The following is a 6986-nucleotide window of genomic DNA, read 5'->3' as shown; positions in this document are numbered from 1 at the left end:
GATCCTCAGGAAGCTAAATTTAGAACTGCCTTATCACTTAGCAATCCTGCTAGTAGCTATATATCTGGAAGGACTAAAAGCATGAATGCTAAAAGTTATTTCCACACCAATTTCCATAGCCATATTACTCACATTTGCTAAAAGACAGAAATAACCTAAGTGATCATCATCTTACCATGTATAAAGGAAATGTGAAATATACCTATGATGTTACACATTCAACCGTAAGTAGAAAGAACTGGGAAATACATGACAACATGGATGAACCCTGAGGATATTATGTTGAGTGAAATAAAACAAAAAAAAAGATGAATATTGTATGTTCTTATTGACAGGATCTAAATATCATTAGTAAGCTTAAGGAATTAAATTATAGAGTATAGGTTGCCAGGAGGCAGAATGTTGGTTATTAAGGGTGAGATGATACTAAATGAATGTAGAATGCACATAAGGTTGATTGTAAATTATGTTGTAATGAGTAGAATTGATAGTGACCCATTATAATGAGTATAACAAACATTCCTGATTTATAAATGGGATTGTCATTGAAAGGAGTAGTCTAGGGAGGTTAATGTTGATTGAAAGACACCTAGAAGATAATCCAGGGGATGTATAACAGTGATTTTGTTGGTAAATGAGGATGGTGGTTAGTAATATAAATACAAGAATGTTTTTCTACTATATGGTGCTAAGGTCATGGTGACACATGGGGAATACCACTAATATCACTTAGAGATTATAGTTACCAATAATATTTTAGCAACAGCAAAGAAGGTACTAGATCAATGCTAAAGGTGAAAAATATTATACAGGGTTTAAAAATCAAAACAGGAGTTCAGAAACAGACCCCATATTTATAGGTAGAAGTGTTTTTTACAAGACTGTCAAACCAACCCAGCTGTGTCAGAATAGTCTATTCAACAAATAGGAATGGGAAAAATGGGAAAAATGGATATCCATATGTAAAAGAAAGAAAGAGGACCATTATATCACAACTTATATAAAAAGTACCTCAAAAATATGTCAAGGAACTAATTCTAAAATCTATAACCATAAAACTTCTAGAAGAAAATAGATTTTAGAATATGAGATATGAATATGATTAAACACTTTTTTCTTCATTTTCTTCATTAACAAGGGGACTTTGGTCTTGCCAACCAGTCTATTTATTTATCTTTTGGAATCCTGGAGAAACAATTGTTTGCTCTTAGAATTAAATATGATAAGTAAGCCTGGATAGAAATTTTTAAGAGTAGTGCTTCCATAATTTATTGACCTGCTTTTTGTCTCTTTCATTTTTTGAAGTTGAAATGAAGTTTAAAAAATCAGGGTGTTAGGCCCAGGGCACCCATCCTGCACCTTCTCTTCATCCTGCTTCTCAGCTTCTCCCCCTCTCCCTGTAGCTGTGTATTCCTAAATGATATGAAGCCAAAGCTCCTCTCCCTCTTCTCTCCCAGGTTCCTCCCTAAACATTCAGGTCTGATAGTAGCAACCCTTGTCTGAGGGACACAGATGGTACTACAAAGCCTATATTGTAGTAGCAGAGAAGCCGAGTGTATGTGGTATCAAAGGCCAGGACACGAGACCTCTGAGAAGGAAGATGATTTATTTCAACCCACCAGACTCCACGGACTCCTGTCCTAAAAAAACCTGAACCCCAAATAGAATTTTTGGGTCCCTTTTATACAGAGTAAATGAGTGGAGAGTCAAAAGGTACTTGTATGCAAAAGGACTTTTTGTTAGTTTCTTCAAGTGTTTTATCTGATTATTAGATAAGCTATTTCCTCCAGGTAAGGCTGACTTAACACATATCCCCCACATTCCAGGTAGGCTTTTAGCATGAGCCCCCCACATTCCAGATGGACTTGAAACATTTGGCTTGCATCCTCCCTGAATATCCAAAGCCTATAGAGTTTATACTTCTCAATGGGCTTTCTAGGCATTTTGGATATAAAATAAGTTTGAATTTATACAAAGGTTATATTAATATGAGTTATCTTGCCCTTACCTTAAAACTGCAAACCTACCATAAACCATCACAAACTAGCCTCTTTGTAGTATAGCCCCCAAAAGAGTTATAAATACAACCCCGTCCCCTTCCTTGGCTGCTGCAGTCTGTTCTGACTCAGCCCTACTGCTGAGCACTCTCTCCCTCTCATTAAAGGCTTTGCTTAAACTGATTTCAGCTCCTGGTCTGATTTCTAAGACAACTCCCTCCCTCAGCTTCCCCCGGAACCTAACAGAGGGTGACGTCATCAACACAGCGACGGAAGTATCCCCTGAAAAAAACTTCAGAGATGCCATTCCGTGACTACAAGGGAGATTCCGGAGCTCTGCAGGATGGCGGAAGCTAGAGAAGGACTCCACAAACACTGAATTGAAGAAAGAGAAAATGTCAGGTGGGAAAATTCTATCCAGGACCTGCCGGTCTTCTTCCCTCCCTCTCAATGGGCCGCTTGTAATGCCTGGGAGTTCTCCAGAGGCGCCAGCAGCATGAGTCCCTCTCACTGAAGAAAAAGATTTTAGAAGAACTCACAGCAGTGAGTTAGAACCCCATGCATATCCAGGCACATAGACCCAAGTCAATCCACAGAGACCCAAGGTGGAAAACAAGCCTCTAAGGACTATTGAAAACGAAGGGCCTCTGTGCGGAGGGCGGGGAGTGAAAACAGGGCAGAATGGCCGTGGTTAAGTGGTGCACTCTTGCGATCTAATCAGTGTTACTGGGATGCTAAATGCAGAATCGACTTCTCTGGAGGGACCCACCTTACTGAAGTAACGCCATCTGACTCCCAGAGGCAGGATAACCTAGTAGGGAAGTAACCTGAGACAGAAATGCCTGATGGAGAAAATAGTGGGGAGGGTTAAACTGAATTGCTGTGTGATGGGAGGGTCACAGAAATAAAATGTGCAAGGAAAATGGGGAACTGAGTGAGGAAGAGAATTTAAACAAATCACAGGAACTGGGGACAGAATTCTGCACAAAAGTAAACAGAACTGAGTCAAGTTTTCCTGCTGAAGGCAGAGATGAAAGAAGCTGGCAAGTTAAGGCAGGTTGTACTCATGTTTCAGATTCTGGGAAAATGAAAACTTACAGGAGATAGGACTTGAGTTAAGCTTCAGTTTGCTGGTAGAGGGCTTATTATGAGGGAAACCAGCCTGGGTATAAATTAATTTCTTTAACAGTTTCCCCCAGTTTGATCTGACTCTCAACTATTGATCAAAATTTAAGGTGTTGAACCCATTTTCAGTTACTGCCTAAGGTCTTGGAGTAGTACTTACAGGTTATTTTCATGTTAGGCACATAGTCATGATGATGTGAATTTTTCCTTATCATTTTTATGTGACTCCAGACATAAAGAAATCATTTGCTATTTCACAAGTGGCTGGTGATATGCATTCAAAACTTTTGAAGGCAAACAGTGCACCAGGGAGACTAAAATGAATGCTATGATTGAAAAAATGCCCAAATGCCCACCTCATAGTATGCTCCTAAGCCCAGGACCCATGATTTGAACCAACTGAAAGCAAAGTAAACAAATCAGGGCCCTGAGGAAGGTCTTACCTGTTTAAACCATGTGGCGTGTTTTAATTTTTTAATGTTATTGAGTTATCTGCGGAACAACGTCCATAGAAGTGTTAACTCAAGTAGAGCAGGTGGTATTGGCAATGGCAAAAATGCTTCTTTGTTCTCCTAAGTAATCACATTTGGCAGTGTTATTGTCTAAAACAAGTTAAGCAAATAAATCTAATGACTTGTTTTGCTGCAATAGCTCTAGTAGTAGATTTAGTAATTTCTCCTATTGTAATTGATAAATATCTAATCCTGTTTTCAGCTGGGTTAACCATAAGGCAAGGTAGCAACAATCTGCCAAAAGAGGCAAAACCAGAATCATTAACTCCCTGGGTTTATCCTGTTTTGCTTGAGAATGTAGATTGAGGGCAGTAGTCCAGTGAGAAGTTTCAGATTTATTATAAACTCCTAAGGGGCTGTGAGGAGACCAAGTGCACATTATTAAGCTATTAAGGCAATTTACTGCCCAGGCAAATAGCCTATAAAATTTCCACAATAAAAATGTTGCCTGGCAGAACAATGTCAGTATAGCCAAAGTGATCTTGTTTATAGATCCATTACTAGGAATGCTGTCACTTGTCCTTTGCATCCAAGGTTCTGTGGTACTCAGAGTATAAATGAGGAGCTGACCAAAATTTACTTGAGTTGTGAATGTTTTGCAGATCCAGTACCTTAAACAAGAAAGTGGACATGCATTGTTACAGTAACTTGTAGTTCATGGAAGCATATGGACTATTTTAGTACAGTTTTCATGCTCTTCTATGATGTGTTTAATCATCTAGACCAGTTGTGTCTATAGTGTGATTGATACTGTGCAAAAGCAGGCTCTTTCTTCCCAATTCACTTTATTATTTTTTTAACCAAAGAGTAATATTTATTTCTTTTTAAAAAGTATTATTTGTTATCTTTTTATTTTAAAGATACATAAATCACACAAAATGTTACAATAAAAAATATGAGGTTCCCATATTCCCCACTCCCCACAACCCCCACTCCTCCCACATTGACAACTTCTTTCATTAGTGTGGTATATTCATCACATTTGATGAGTACATTTTGGAGCGTTGCTACACAGCATGGATTATAGTTTATGTTGTAGTTTATACTCTCTCCAAGTCCATTCAGTGGGTTATGACAGGATATATAATCTACTGTCCCTGCAGTACAATCAAAGACAATGCGAAGTCCTGAAAATGCCCAATATCACATCTCTTTTTTCCTCTTCCTGTCTTCAGCAACTCCCATGGCCACCATCTCCACATCAAGGATATAATGGCTTCCATTGCTAGAGTCACAATAATTCTATAGTAGAATACCAGTAAGTCCACTCTAATCCATATTTTATTCCTCCACCCTGAGGACACTGGATGGTGATGTCCATTCCACCTCTAAATTGAGATCCTACATGGCTGATGGATGGAATTATGCTTGCAGCTGGAGACTATCTTGGTTCCCTGGTGTGGTGGTTGGACATCCTCACCACCCTATCAGCAGACCTGGGTAAGCCAACTGAGCAAGAGAGTCAGTGTTGCAACCCTGCTGAGGCTCAGGGCCTAGCTGACACATGGGCAGTCCAGAGATTCAAGCCTCCTGAGCATGTACTATTCCCAGCACCAACCACAGGTTCAGTAAGAGTGACAGAATAGGCATGCATAGAAAGATCACATCTGAGTCCAACTCTATTACACACAAGAGCACAAATTCCAACGTAGGGCTCACTGGCAAGGCACTGAACTCCAGAGCCATCTGTTATGATTATAGGGCCTGTGTGTCTTCGTAGTTCTCAGGAGCACCAGTACCTAGGATTGTATCTACTTAGGCTGTCTCTGAAATTCTGCTGAGCTGTGCATAAGTGACCTCCCAACTCATTTTGAAGTCTCTTAGTCATATAAACACATTTGTCTTTACTGTTTCTCCCTTTTATTCAAGGAGTTTTTCTAGTTGCATCACCATCTGGTACTCATTAATAATCCCTTGGCAAGAGGGAGGCTCACCCCCAGGAGTTATGGCCCATGCTGTGGTGAAGGTAATGCAAGTGCATGCTGAGTTTGACTTGGAGAGTGGCCACATTTGAGCAACACGGAGGTTCTCTGTAAGTAACTCTTAGGCACCCTGCAACTCTAGGCCAAGTTGAAAACTCAAGCACATAGGTTCATAAGCATAGTCATCAGTATCAAGGGCCCATCATTGGACCATCCTCTTCTCTGGTCTTTGCCCTTGTACTTGACTGTTGCTACTCCATCAGGGAGTGCAATGGAGTTTCCCAGAATGGTAAATCAGCACTCCCTCGGTTGTCATGTGATACTCTACCATCTATGTCAATACCCAGTGAACATCTGAACATATCTATATAATCTATATTCATGCCCTGGAGAACCTTCTCCCACCCCTTCAATGACACCCCATGTCAGTGCTCCTTCCCTGCAATAGATGAACCCCTCTATTCCAAAACCTCTTCAAAGATGAAGTCTAATATATTGCCAAATTAAATTAATAAGAAAATGCAATAGTAATGAAATGTTTAAAGATTAGAAATAGAATAAATAATAATTTAGAAAAACTAAAATAAGGTAGAAAATAAATTGGGGTATTAAAAATGAAAAATATAAAAAAATTTTTGGTGTTTTGCATTTCATCATTGTAATTTGTGTTGCCTTATATGTACAGTGGCAAGGCAGTCTCTTCCATCACTTCCTTAGTGTCTACATCCTCTTTTTTTATGTCTTCAAAAAAGTTTTAGGGCACAGTAAAGTCACATAGAAAATATAGGGAACTCCCATATACCCAACATCAAACCCTTTTCCCCCTTCCCTATATAATATTAACATATGGGATAACATGGCTGTTTATTTCTTAATACTTTTTGGGCAGTTCTCACATAAAATGTCCTAATATAAAAATTCATTAAAAAAGCAAATAAAATCAAGGAAAAGACCCAAAATGTTAAGGTTTTATTTAAAAAGACCTTTTTGTCATAAAAATGCTATTACAACCTTAGTGTAGCTGGTAGCCATGGGTAGTTAGCACTCACCTGTCAGTTAGCCATGCTACAGCAATTCTTGGATGAAAATCTAACAATGCTTACAATTTTGTTGGTGTGAGGCCCTCATGCTTGGTGGTAGATTTCGCAGAGGGACTAAATGGAAGATGGTGGAATTCCACAGAAATTATTCTTTGGCTCTTTAAAGACCAATTCCTGAGACATTGGTGTTCTAAGAGAGAAGAATTTCTTTGCTAGTCTAACAAAGAGGTCATTGGTACAAGGGCCCAAAAATCTGCCTTCCAGATTTTGAGGAGTTTAGTTTTTATGGGTTCAAACAGGGGTGGGTGGAGTGGTTATCATCACCATATAAAGGTGCACAAGGGTGAGTGCAGTTTTCAAATAACCATAAACAAACCAAAGGTCAGACTA

At 39.2% G+C, this 6986-nt stretch overlaps 1 long non-coding RNA gene across 1 annotated transcript in view; it reads left to right on the top strand.

Annotated features, from left to right (window-relative positions):
* Positions 1-2325: 2325 nt before the first annotated feature.
* Positions 2326-6986, top strand: part of LOC131274544 (uncharacterized) — a 161374-nt gene continuing 156713 nt past the window's right edge. Inside the window, exon 1 of the long non-coding RNA XR_011646459.1 lies at positions 2326-2399. This is a non-coding gene — a long non-coding RNA (uncharacterized lncRNA). The remainder of the gene's footprint in view (positions 2400-6986) is intronic.

This window comes from Dasypus novemcinctus, chromosome 19 (assembly GCF_030445035.2).
Source record: "Dasypus novemcinctus isolate mDasNov1 chromosome 19, mDasNov1.1.hap2, whole genome shotgun sequence".
NCBI lineage: Eukaryota > Metazoa > Chordata > Mammalia > Cingulata > Dasypodidae > Dasypus > Dasypus novemcinctus.
The sequence above is the reverse complement of the archived record's forward strand: the minus strand, read 5'-3'. Positions and strand labels throughout refer to the sequence as shown.